Genomic DNA, 13913 nt, shown 5'->3' with positions numbered 1-13913 from the left:
CTAATCATTACAACTGAACTACAAAATACAAGTCTCTCAACGTCTCTTCAAAAATCCTCAATGAAGCGGAAATATCAGTTTTATCCAAGGGTTTAAACTTTTCTGTGGCAGAAAAATCGGTAAAGGCACTGGATTTCGTAACTGGAATCGAGTCGGCTGTTTCACAGTTATCTGAGGAACAGGGTGACCGGTTTCGTCGTGAGGCCAGTCTTTTACTCAGAAAAATTCCTCCCACAAAACCCAATTTGACAATAGAGGAGAAAAAGGCCATATCGATCCTTGGGAAAGACGACACGGTCAAAATCTTACCAGCCGATAAAGAACATTAATAGTATTTCTCCTTCCATCCGGCTCAAAATGGAAGTGGAAGTCCAAAACAAGCTTCCCTTTTTGGATGTGTGTGTATTAAGAGATATGGATGTCCTTAAGACAACTGTTTTTCGAAAGAAAACACACACAGGAAAATATTTAAATTATCAATCCAACCATTAAAAATCTGTCAAAGAAGGAGTAGCCTACTCGTTGCTTGATAGAGCACAGAGCTTGTGCTCAGATAAAGATGGATTAAAAGAGGAATTAAAGAAAGTTGAATCGGATCCAGAAGCAATGGATACCCTCAATTAGTAATAAATAAGTGCAAACGAGCCAGAAGAATCATTCCTGAGTCAGAAAAACAGAATTGTAATAAAATTTGCGTTTATGTCAATCCCTTATGTGCCGGGATTATCAGAGAAAATTAGAAGAGTAGGTAGAAAGTACAACATTAGAACCACGTTTAAAAACACACAATACTCTAAGACAAAGTCTTGTAAAAACAAAACCAAAAAATGGAACACAGGATTCCAAAAACTGTGTTTAGAGTATAAAATGTAGTTGCAATAGGGAATACATAGGCGAGACAAAAAGACCACTAAACTTAAGGATAAAAGAGCACAAAGAAAACACAAGAAAAGGTCTCACAGAAAAGTCAAAAATTGCACATCATTGTTGGTCCAAAGACCATCATATGAATTGGGATGAAGCCGACATAATACATCGGGAACCACATTTCTTCAAAAGGAAATTAATTGAGGCAACATACATTAAATTGGCAGACCAGCCAATCAGTCAACCATCAGTCGAGATTAGGCCGCTTTGGTTTCCAATTCTAAAAAATGAACTAAAAAGAAAACAAAAAGTATCAAATATTTTGAATATTTGAACCAACTTCTCTTGAATATATAAACATACAAACTAAAAGTTAAACCTTTCATGTTAGCTGGATCTGTTTCATTTTAGCCATTTTCAACCATACATTTTTAGGAGAGGAGAAGGATTTGTTACTTACATATTTAAAAGTCGAGCAATTTTGTTGATCTTATACGTATTCACCTAGTATACTCTATTTACCTAGAACCAACTAATATTTTATTCTCTATGCCATCATTCATGTGACACATAGATATAATTATAAATAGTTATTTCAGCAGATCTTCTGTAGGGCCAAATACTTGTAGCGCCAGACTTGTCACAGCATATGTCTTTTTTAATTATCTCTAAGATATTGAAGTTCAATAAATTTTATTCTAAACTTATTTGGAATGCCATTATGAAAATATTACTTGTTTTGCTTACATCAAGGAGTAATTTGAAGATTATTTTTTAAACAGACACACAACCGAAGTTTGTAATTAATACTTTCAGCGACATGCGCCTTTGTTGGACTAGAATAGGTGTAAATACCATAATCATTAATCTGTACGTGGGGCTGAGAGTGTTAATAATCATTTATAAATGTTTCCGGTTTAAATATCTATTTACGTTACGGTTAGTTAATAATTGTTTATTAGAATTCAATTTAACTACGAAGTTTATAGCACTTTTGATACCAAATTATGCTACTTAATGATTGCAATAATATATTATAATTTCAATTTACCATAAGGTATTCGAATTAAAAACTTATATTACAGATCTCAATTAACAACTGGTAAACGCGGACGACTCTTTGGTACTGTTCAATTGTAAGAACAACCAGTAAAATAACAATCGATAAAACTCGTTTAGGACGCTTATATGTCTACAACAAACGTTATGTCCAACTAACAAAATGAGATATCGCTAAGGCCGTTTATAGTCGTGACTTGGTAATGCGGCTATAATTGATAGCAGTAAACTAACATTTGAGGCAAGCACGGCCTATAAACACAAGACATGAATACGCCAGACCACTTGTCGCGTCACAGGCTTCACTGGGACCACTTGCTAATTTATTCTTTAAATGTCCTGCGGACAGATTTACCTTTTTACGTCCCCCAGCAGATAAAGGAGACATTGAGTCAGCTTCCTGAGCGATAGGCTCCAATAACGCTGAATCGAATTCAATGGTTAGACATGATTTACAAAAAAAAATTATAATCTTTCCTAGGGAGGATACTACAACGCTAGAGTGTGCTGAAATCAAATCTTGTCATCGTCTTTTAACATTGACTTTCCACTTTATTATATATCACTTATATGATATAATATATATCTTTTACGTCTATTAATAAAAATTGTCGAAATTGTGAAACCCCATATTATTGTACTTGGTTTGTTTAGAACCTAACTTATTCTACTATTTTCTCGTTGCATCATGGTTACCAATGTAAAAATATTCGCTCAGCCAAATAGTGACATGCACCATCATCGAATTCAAGAGTTCCTCATATTAAAATGAAGCATCATTATTAGTGCGGACAGACATACAGTTTTTGCAGTATAGACTTGCAATAAACTCATAGAGTTTTGTGTTCCTAGCCATATACAGCTAAGCAAACTGGCCTTTCTAGTGATTCAGTCATAGTCGGGATGCAGCCAAGAGGTTTAGGAAGGATATTAGTGTGTACACCACGTGATCGTTCCCAGCTCGCGTTGAAATTTTAGCTATAGCACAGATAGCCATAGCCGTGTGTACACTAGTTGAACGTACACAGCTCGGTTTGAGCTTAAATCTGCAACACAGATAGCCACAGCTGTGTGATTCAGTCATAGAAGGGATGCAGGCATCCGGTTTACAAAGGGTACACGAGTGTACACTAGTTTGATCGTTCACAGCTCGGTTTGAGCTTAAATCTACAACACAGATAGCCACAGCTGTGTGATTCAGTCATAGAAGGGATGCAGGCATCCGGTTTACAAAGGGTACACGAGTGTACACTAGTTTGATCGTTCACAGCTCGGTTTGAGCTTAAATCTACAACACAGATAGCCACATCTGTGTGATTCAGTCATAGAAGGGATGCAGGCATCCGGTTTACAAAGGGTACACGAGTGTACACTAGTTTGATCGTTCACAGCTCGGTTTGAGCTTAAATCTACAACACAGATAGCCACATCTGTGTGATTCAGTCATAGAAGGGATGCAGGCATGCGGTTTACAAAGGGTACACGAGTGTACACTAGTTTGATCGTTCACAGCTCGGTTTGAGCTTAAACCTACAACACAGATAGCCACATCTGTGTGATTCAGTCATAGAAGGGATGCAGCCATGCGGTTTACGAAGGGTACACGAGTGTACACTGGTTGATCGTTCACAGCTCGCAGCTACAACTCAGATTGATGAAGGAGGCTCAGCTGTTCATTGTAATTCTGACAAACCTGTTCAGTTCCCGACAACACCAATCATTCCAACAGTATAATACCAGGGTACGGCTGGTTAAATGATGAGATTTCGTTTGTAAAGCTACCAATCCATGAATATGTATCTGGTCGTCGATTATTTACGTTGCATCAAAGCTATTTAAATTACTCAATCAAACTGGGATCCGTGAATTTATCAACCTCTCATTTATTATAATTTACACAATTCAAGCGCTAATAGAATCCGTAGAATTGATGTTTAGGGTTGAGGTATCTTTTTCCAAAAAACATTTGTTCTGAAATGGACCCCTTATTTAACTATTTACTATATGAACTATTATACATAGCATATATGACAATTTTAATATCCTGATTGTAAAAAAAGGGAAACAGCTCTTACTTAAACTATTATGGTAGTGTCAGGTATGAGTGTTATTTCACAGAAATAATCTGAATGCTTAATTATAAGAATACTTCAATCTTTCGATATGAGCAATTTGAATATGTGCAATCTGTTCAATGTTGTGTCAAAGACGAGTTTTTCCCAAACCAATTAAGTATATCCCCTCGACTCAACTGGTTTTAGGTCCCATTTAAGACAACGGACAAAATCATTTACATTTACCTTTGATTTACCGAGGACTATCATAAAATACTACCTTAAATATTATATTGTTGCTCTCATATATTTTCAGTTATACTTTATTAGTACTCGACAAAGTAGTATACTCATTATATTACTTCGAAAAGACAATATGGACAATATTAGGTTATGCCATGAGTATATGAACAAAGAAAATGATATAAAAATTAAAATAATTATTATATTGCTCTTATGGGGCACTAAACTACAGCCGGCTATACAACAAATTTTTGAAAAATAAAGAATGAATGAATTAAACATAAATGGCCTGTGCACCACCGTACAAGCGCCGCGCCGCTATAAAACAACACTGGTACAACAATCTGTCCTGCGGTTTCATTAGAGAACTATCGACTACCATAAGTTCCTGAGTACCACCGCACGACCGCCGCGCCGCAATCGCATAAGAATGGACCAACAATCTGTCCTGCGGTTTCATTAGAGAACTATCGACTACCATAAGTTCCTGAGTACCACCGCACGACCGCCGCGCCGCAATCGCATAAGAATGGACCAACAACCTGTCCTGCGGTTTCATTAGAGAACTATCGACTACCATAAGTTCCTGTGTACCACCGCACGACCGCCGCGCCGCAATCACACAAGACTAGAACAACAATCTGTCCTGCGGTTTCATTAGAGAACTATTGACTACCATAGTTCCTGTGTACCACCGCACGACCGCCGCGCCGCAATCACACAAGACTAGAACAACAATCTGTCCTGCGGTTTCATTAGAGAACTATTGACTACCATAGTTCCTGTGTACCACCGCACGACCGCCGCGCCGCAATCACACAAGACTGGAACAACAATCTATCCTGCGGTTTCATTAGAAAACTATCGACTACCATAAGTTCCTGTGTACCACCGCACGACCGCCGCGCCGCAAACACACAAGACTGGAACAACAATCTGTCCTGCGGTTTCATTAGAGAACTATCGACTACCATAGTTCCTGTGTACCACCGCACGACCGCCGCGCCGCAATCACATAAGACTGAAACAACAATCTGTCCTGCGGTTTCATTAGAGAACTATCGACTACCATAGTTCCTGTGTACCACCGCACGACCGCCGCGCCGCAATCACATAAGACTGAAACAACAATCTGTCCTGCGGTTTCATTAGAGAACTATCGACTACCATAGTTCCTGAGTACCACCGCACGAGCACCGCCCCGCTTACACACAAAGGCCAGGGACAGAGCCAGCTCAGCTTGGCAAGTGGCTTGTTAGTGCTAATTAATTAGTTGGTCCAGCCCAGCTTAGTCAACTTGTATTAGCCAAATTGCTTTGGATACTCGATGAGAACTTCTTGCCAATTAGCGTTCAACACGGGTTATGGCAAGCTAAATTATTTAGACAATAACTTCCCAGTACCTTGCTGAAATTTGTTTGGTGTCTGGCCACCGCACAATATCAAATATGTATTACATTGCATTAAAAGTGATGTTTAAAAATCCTTTAGAGCAACTTTAATAATTACTGGTAATAATAGTACTTTTTCCGCTAGTCAACTAGACAAATGTTTTATGAAGCACTGTGTTAATACATTACCTTATTTTCAATGTAATCAATAATTTACTTCATAAGATACAGGACTATTGATTAGAATAAATTATAATCGAATTGAACATTTAATGTGAAAGGTACATAATAGTGTTATGTAATATGTTACTAAATTCAATACGCAACCAAGGTATATACATATTTGTCTAAAGCTTTCGCAATAACCAATAAAATGCTTTTAAGATGCAGGATGTATATTTTTGGTTTATTTTATTAATATACTTCAGAATAAATAGGACACTATTATAATAAAACGTTATCAAATTTGTCACAAGTGTAATCTCGTTTTAAATCGGACAGGAATAAGACGCAATTATGTAGTCTATTTTTCACCACACAATTAACTGTCCTAATCGCAAGTACTTCTATCAAAACATTTTCCACCTCAATCAAATTAGAATGCGTACAAATTTATAAAAAAGTTACTAAAACAGGAAACGAGTAGTTGTTAAATATGCTATAACATTTGTAATTTTTATTATTACTTACTTAAACGTAGCGATTGTATTTTGAAGTTCTATGACAGTGTCAAAGCTTTAAAAGAATTGCATCTCTAGAGTTATAAGAAGACTCTAATTATTGCGTCAGTATCGAAACATACAATTGTATGCGTAATACTTTAGGCCTTTTTCGTTTTGCAATCAGCGCTTGCAATACTATGCAATATTATAGTGTATTGTACACGATTACACTTCTACAAGTAATAAGGGCAGTGTAAGCCCGTGCACCACACATATACTTACATTTAATCCATTATTGTCGCTTGTTCTATTGGACACACACGCACACTATGCCGCACACCTGAAACAGAGCAACACAGATTGGAGACGATTCCACTATATAAAGGCCTGTGTACACTAATGGTTATTGTACATCTGTGCACACACACGCACACTATGCCGCACACCTGAAACAGAGCAACACAGATTGGAGACGATTCCACTATATAAAGGCCTCTGTACACTAATGGTTATTGTACATCTGTGCACACACACGCACACTATGCCGCACACCTGAAACAGAGCAACACAGATTGGAGACGATTCCACTATATAAAGGCCTGTGTACACTAATGGTTATTGTACATCTGTGCACACTGTACACTATGCCGCGGGAACGGTCATCTGCTACATGTGCTATGGTAATTACTCAAAGACTGTTCACTCAGGTGAACATGTTAGCGAATATAAACCACTAGTGAATAGGAGTACATTGATTTAAGGCACTGATACTAGTACTCTAAATGTATATCTCAGAGACAGATATGACGTTTTAATACAGCTTTCGCTCTTACAGTGTTACTGAATCAATTTTAATTAAAAATGAAACAGTTGTTTTGTGAATGTGTTTATTTTATATATAAGCCTGTATTCACACCAAAAAACGTAACATTTATGATAACTTAGCCTAACAACAAAACCTGATCTAAACAAATCTCACGTTTTTCGGATATACAAGTCATTTGGGATTCAAAAGTTTTGTCGTGTCATAAAGCATCACTAATTAAGAATATGGTTTAAAAGTTGCGTTAATTTTATAAGAACAAGAAAGTGTTTTCATGAAGCTGTATTTAGCTTTTCTTTACGGCTTCAAAACCAAAATCAAAACGTCCTTCTAATCTTAAAACATTAGGTAAGAGGAAATGGACGACCGGACACAAAAACAAAACAACTTTTTACTGTGTGTTGGAATGTAACTCTCTTTTGTTTTTCAGGAGTAACATTTGATAATTTGTAACCATCAAAATATAATAATAATAATAATAGTTTATTTTATTTTGACAGCAGCATATTGTTTTGAAACGTTAGGGTTTAAAAGTACACTAATTAACTATCCAAGAGATGCTCCATGAACTCTTCAACCGAGTAAACTCATTCGCTACCAGATGGCGCATTAATCGAGCTCAAAAGTAATTTGAGTTTGTCTAATGCATTCAGAGAGTTTATTAATAAGCTTATACGTTTTAATATCGTTATCATAAGAAAACGAAAAGAAACTCTGCTTCATTAACTGCTGCCATGAATGTTGCTTCGATGTTTTACTTCACTCGATTTCAAAGCATTATCCTACGGCACGCAAAGTGTCATAGTCCTGCTGAGGAAAGCCGTCGGTTCTACAACGCCCACTGCGCAGAATAAACGTCGCGACGCTCCAATCTCGCTCCTCCGGCCAGACAAAGGAGGCAGGAGCCGTTGTGACAGGAGGTGATGGACCCGCGAGAGCGTGAAGTGTCGGAACGAATGCCGCACTCACCACCTCGCTGCTGCTGCGACACCTGACATCGTGATGTCATCAGCATACCTTGCATCAGGTACGGCCGTTCCGTAACAATGGGCCCGCCGCCGCCGTCACTCCGCAGTGTCAACACCTCTGGGTGGCGATGGTCCAGATATCTCACTTACAATCATCATCCTCATCCTTACAATCAGGAATTTATGTCAAGCATAAGTATTGTGGTCAGTTACAAACCAAACGAGTTCCCTAAATTAACCTTTGAACTTCATCAATGACTTTCCTTCTGTACGTACGTGGTTTTCATGCCAATGTATGCAGTATAGAAGAGTTGAATATAAAGATGTTGACAATATTATTTACTACTAATCAAGTATTATAAAGAGAGGGTCAAAAGAAATGTTAACCTGTTTCAAATATCGAATGATCAAATATGCCGATCCTAGTAAATTAACATAACCTGGGGTGTAAAAATACTTGTTATTGATATTGATTACTTTATTGATACTTTAAATTACAAAATACGTTCGATATTCGTACAGTTTCAATAACAAATAGCTTAACATTAGATATTCTACTGTCTGAAAAGTTCTTCAAATTATTTAAAATCTTCTTACGAAACTTAACGCTTCTAAACACGTTCATTCCCAGAGCTTACACATGCTGACATTTCTGTGTCACCCAAGACTAGACAATGTGCCGCTTGGGAGCCAGCGTGTTAAACTATTTGTTGCAGGATCTAAAGGAATAAAAGACGAAAAGGTTATCGTTTAAGTGTATTATTAATTTTATTTCAAATATAGACGGCATCCTCTACTCCACTCACTACTTGAATATTACAAAGAGACAACAAATTAAAATAAACAATTAGGTTATATTAAGACTAATACGGACAAAATTTATAATTTTCATACTTAACAGCAAATATGTAAATATTCATAGCTCCTTCGACATTATGCAGAACTTATCTTCAGTCTTTATACGATTATTCTACTTTAATGAATAGATCAATTGCTTATATTTCAACAGTTAAATCTTCTCCAAATGATCAAAAACACATTTACAGCAAAGTTTAAAATAAATAATACATGTTCCAACGACAAGATGCACCAAAGATACTGTTGCATAAATATTCTGTAACCTGTTAATACAATTTAAACATAACTTATACGTATTTGTACTGATGTAGAATAGTCAGTGCAGTAATTCAATGTAAAAGCAGCTATTTCCGCAGGAATTAATAATCATCCAAACAAGAGAGTGTTCTAATTTGAATACCTAAATAACTGAAATTGATAATTATTTGAAAAATATTGCGCTCAGAATCACATTAATATTCATTTTATCTCAGTAAACAAACGGCTGTCAACGAATGATAACTCAATTTAAAACTCAAAAGTTGGGAGCAACGGTAATTTAGGATTTCCAATAATGTTTATGTCATTGACTACACAAATAAATATTAATTTGTCTCTGATAAGACAGCCAATCAACGTATGGCAAACAATTTTGAGAATAATTTAATAAACGTAATATTTTATGTTATTATCTCAGGGTGATTAATTGTTGAAATTGTTGAAAGTGTTTAGTTAACACCTCGGAATAGCGGCTTCGAATCCCAAATTGGGCGCATTTAAGTCTTGACTGAATTACTATATGAATGGTTTCAGGCTACGGCTTCAAACCATGTACAGAAATAGTCCTCATATCTATGCTAAGATCTAGTCAGACAGAAGATGGACGAGAATCGGTACAGTACAAGGTCGACGACACTGATATATACGAGTAGAACACAGTCAGGATTTTAACCTGAGTTGTAGCAAACCTTGCTACCATGATTTACCATTTGGTGGTATTTGCGGTATTGAAAACAGCTAATTGACAAATTTCTACGCTATAACTAAAAAAATATTATTAGCTATTAACTTACATGTATCTGTACAGTAGTGCGAACATGATGACTAAAGACAGGTAATACACCATACCGGGGTGTCGTATATTGGCACCTGGAACTTTTTGAACAGCTTTGAGAATGTCAATGACATGCATCAAGCTTTCAATGACAGTTTCATTTATTATTTAGACGTTTCGTGTCCTTTTAAAAAAACCCAAAACAAATTCAAACCCTAAAATAATTCCTGGTTAACTAAAGGGATTCTCATTTCCAGAGATAAACTTAAATTTTTTCTCTCAATATTTGTCCAAACACAAAACGAAAATTTAAATCATTTTACAGATCATATCGAAGGATCTATAGAAAAGTCATTCAAGCTGCTAAAGCTCATGACGTCAATAGAGCCCTGAGAAATTGTGAAAACTTTTCTAAAACTGCATGGAAAATAATCAATGAATCGGCACAAAAATCAAACTTGAACCGAAACCTTGAGTCTATATCAATCAAAATTAATGAACGCGTAATTGATGATCAGTTGCAGGTTGCCAACGAATTTAATAATTATTTTTCTTCTGTGGCCTCAACTGATTCGTCAATTTCAGAACCTCGATATCATGAAATTGGTGTTAGGGAACCGGTTGCATCTATGGCTCTGGCCCCTGTTTGTGTGTGTGTGGAGGAGTTAGCCCGTGTCGTACAGGGGTTGAATTCAAAGAAATCGTGTGACGCTAACGGGATGTCAGTTTGGTTACTCAAACGTTGCTTTAGGTACATTGTGAGGCCACTCACAAAATTGATAAATTTTTCATTTCAATCTGCAACTTTTCCATGTCTACTGAAAACAGCTAAAGTTATACCGATTAAAAAAAAAGACGATCCTTGCAAAACCAGCAATTATCGTCCAATTTCAATTCTTCCAGTTCTCAGCAAAATTTTTGAAAAGGTTTTCTGTGAAAGACTTGAAAGCTTTCTAGAAAGCAATGAAATTCTAAATCCTGAACAATTTGGATACAGGGAAAAAAATCAACAATTGACGCTGTAAACAGTCTTTTGAACAATGTTGTTGATTGCTTGGAAAGGCGAGAACAAGTGCTCACCATATTTCTTGACCTATCCAAAGCATTTGACTGTGGTGTGCATCATGAAACACTGTTGCACCAGTTACAAAAATGTGGCGTTCGGGGTCTGCTTCTTATCTTAAGAATCGAGATCAATGCGTGCAGATTTCGAATGTCATCTCAAGTAAAATTAAAATAGCCCACGGTGTCCCTCAGAGTTCTACTCTTGGGCCTATTCTTTTTTTAGTTTACGTCTGTAGACTTAACTCAGTGATCCAGCATGGTGATCTGATTCAGTATGCCGACGAACGACTCTTTGCTTCAAAGGAAAAACTACACAATATTTGGAAATCACATCATTTGTGGAACTGACTTCATGCATTCAGTATTTTACTGACAGGAATTTGAAAACGAACCAATCAAAATCAAATGTCATCAATTTCTGCCTAAGACCAAGGGAATTTGCAAGGCAACCTGCTGTATTTGTGGACGATGTCGTTTTAGAGGAAACTGGATCCACGAAATTCCTGGGGATGTACATTGATCAAGGTCTGACCTGGGACGACCACGTTAACAATATATGTGCTAGAATTACTTCTGGCATATTTGCCTTGCGAAGCCTAGCGAAATACTGTTTCCCTGAAGTCTTAATGACGGCATATTTTGGTCTGATATATCCGCACTTTGCGTATGGCTTAAGACTGTGGGGGGGGGGCTATGCCAAACACAAGATGGAACGCGTTTTCAGGCTTCAAAAAAAGGCAACTAGAATTATTGCAAAGTTGAATTACAGAGAGTCGTGTAGGAACTCTTTTAGGGAGCTAGGTTTGCTGACATTGCCCTGTCTCTATATGTTTAATGTGATCCTGTACTATCAATCGAAGTGCACTTTAGTCCGGGGCAGGGACTTTCATCAGTATGAAACTAGAGCCAGGGACAACTTTAGAGTCCATAGTCATAGACTGTCGGTATCTCAGCATTTACCGCATCAGGTTGGCGTCAGCTTAATCAACAAGCTCCCTGAAAGTGTAAAAAATGCAACTAATCAAAACCAATTCAAAACTCGTCTCAAATGCCTGTTGGTGTCAGAAGCATTTTATTCGCTAGAGGAGTTTATGATGAGTCGCTGGGATATCTAAAAATATCTTAAATTACCAAAATTTAAAATCTGGATCCAAAGATAGTGTGAATTAGTGTGAATGAGTGAAATGTAAGTCTGACTGTGTGTGAGTGTGTAGAGTATTTGCTGTTTGAATATATGACGACTGCTATACAATGTTATATATTGCCTAAAAGCAATAAAGAAATGATTTGATTTGATTTGATTTGATTAAGAAATGTGGATTAGTAGAAACCTACATGGTGATAAAAGCAAAACAAAATGAGATAGAACAATGTTTTTTCAACCTTATCAAATGTATACATTTTTGTACAGTAAATTTTCTCTCATTAAAAATTATAGTTAAAAATATTCTTTTAAAATTGCACTGAAGATCGTTTGGAATTAACACGTTTTAATAGATCGCTAAATGTGAAGTTTAACATGTTTATATATTTCTTGTATATTACTTTATTACTATTATAAGGCAACTAAATAATCAGAAAGTAACAGTTTCTCGAGTAGTGAAGCACAGAACTGGTGCATAGCAAACACAGTTCCAGGACGAATGGGAGTTACGGTTTGTCGAGACAAGTAATTACTGTCTACAATTATACGAAACTGTCAGTTCGCAAAACGGTACAATTAATTACTGCGACTCTTTCAGCGAGAAATACAAACTGCCTGTAGATTCCTAGAGTTAGTCCTGTAGAAGCTGGTCTCATCTCTAATTGGACTTGATTGAATTCAGGCTGCAGCTGTTCTTGGTCTGCCATTGTTCTCGGGCTTGCTCGCAGGATAATGCGAATCTTTCCCTTCAACAATAAATTGTTTAACAATTAAAAAAGAAATCGAAATCAAACATCTTGCCCAGTATCTGTAAAGGAAACGTATGTTCGTTTGGAGAAATTGACTAAGTTCAACAGTTTAGCCTCTACCAGTGATGCGAACTTACTTCGGTCAGTCCTGAGATAATAATGTCATAACTGTGACACCAATTCCGAAGGTGTGGATAGCTTAAGGCAAAATCCCCATAAATCATAAATTCTTGGATACACTCTTTATAAGCTCAGCTCCTTAGGTGCTGAAGCATACAAGCCTTATAGGTGTAGCTTTATACTAAGCATATATTACTTACAATAAGCATAAGTGGATTTTCGGTAAATGTAACATCTAATATTATTTTTTGTTTCGTCTCAATGATAAGTATCACAGTAAAATCCGTTGAACCAGTCATCACTTCCTATAAAACCCGAAAGTGGACTTCTGATAAATGTTCAGCTTATGGAATTTCCAGCACCGATAGATTTCGACAGACCTACAACAGTTCCCAATTCAGATAAAGCTGATATGAAGGTAGGGTGTATATACAGTTATATTAGCGTTGAAAGTACTCACTTTAGGTAAAATCCAGAAGTGCACTTCGTTTATTATACAACGTATAAGACTTCCTGGTAAATAAATACGGTCATGTTAGATCAAAATCGAAAAATACAGTCTTAGTTGGATGCTTAAAACAACACTACTTGTAGACAGTCAAACAAAAAGTAGTATTTACGAAAATGAAATTTACTTTCGTTTTATCATGCTTAAGTTTAGGAATCATTACAAGCGTTAATAATTTTTCGTTATGTTAAACATCTTTTTTAATGGTGGCATAAAAATAGGATTGTTCAGCACATATTACTATCGTCAATAATACCTTCTACATCTAGGCACATCCTTTGCAATCTTTTCTTCAGTAATTGGTCAGTAAAACCACAACGTAAAAACTTGAAGGGCAGAGCTATGGAACAAAAATCAATCACAAAAGTA

At 36.5% G+C, this 13913-nt stretch overlaps 1 protein-coding gene across 1 annotated transcript in view; it reads right to left on the bottom strand.

The window, feature by feature from the left end:
• The window catches only part of LOC124364121 (triple functional domain protein), a 717390-nt gene that overhangs the window by 577637 nt on the left and 125840 nt on the right, over positions 1-13913 (bottom strand). Inside the window, exon 2 of the mRNA XM_046819384.1 lies at positions 6559-6616. The gene's annotated coding sequence lies outside the window, so the exon portion shown is untranslated. The remainder of the gene's footprint in view (positions 1-6558; positions 6617-13913) is intronic.

This window comes from Homalodisca vitripennis, chromosome 1 (genome assembly GCF_021130785.1).
Source record: "Homalodisca vitripennis isolate AUS2020 chromosome 1, UT_GWSS_2.1, whole genome shotgun sequence".
NCBI classification, from domain to species: Eukaryota; Metazoa; Arthropoda; class Insecta; order Hemiptera; family Cicadellidae; genus Homalodisca; species Homalodisca vitripennis.
This window is presented reverse-complemented; position numbering and strand designations above follow the sequence as displayed.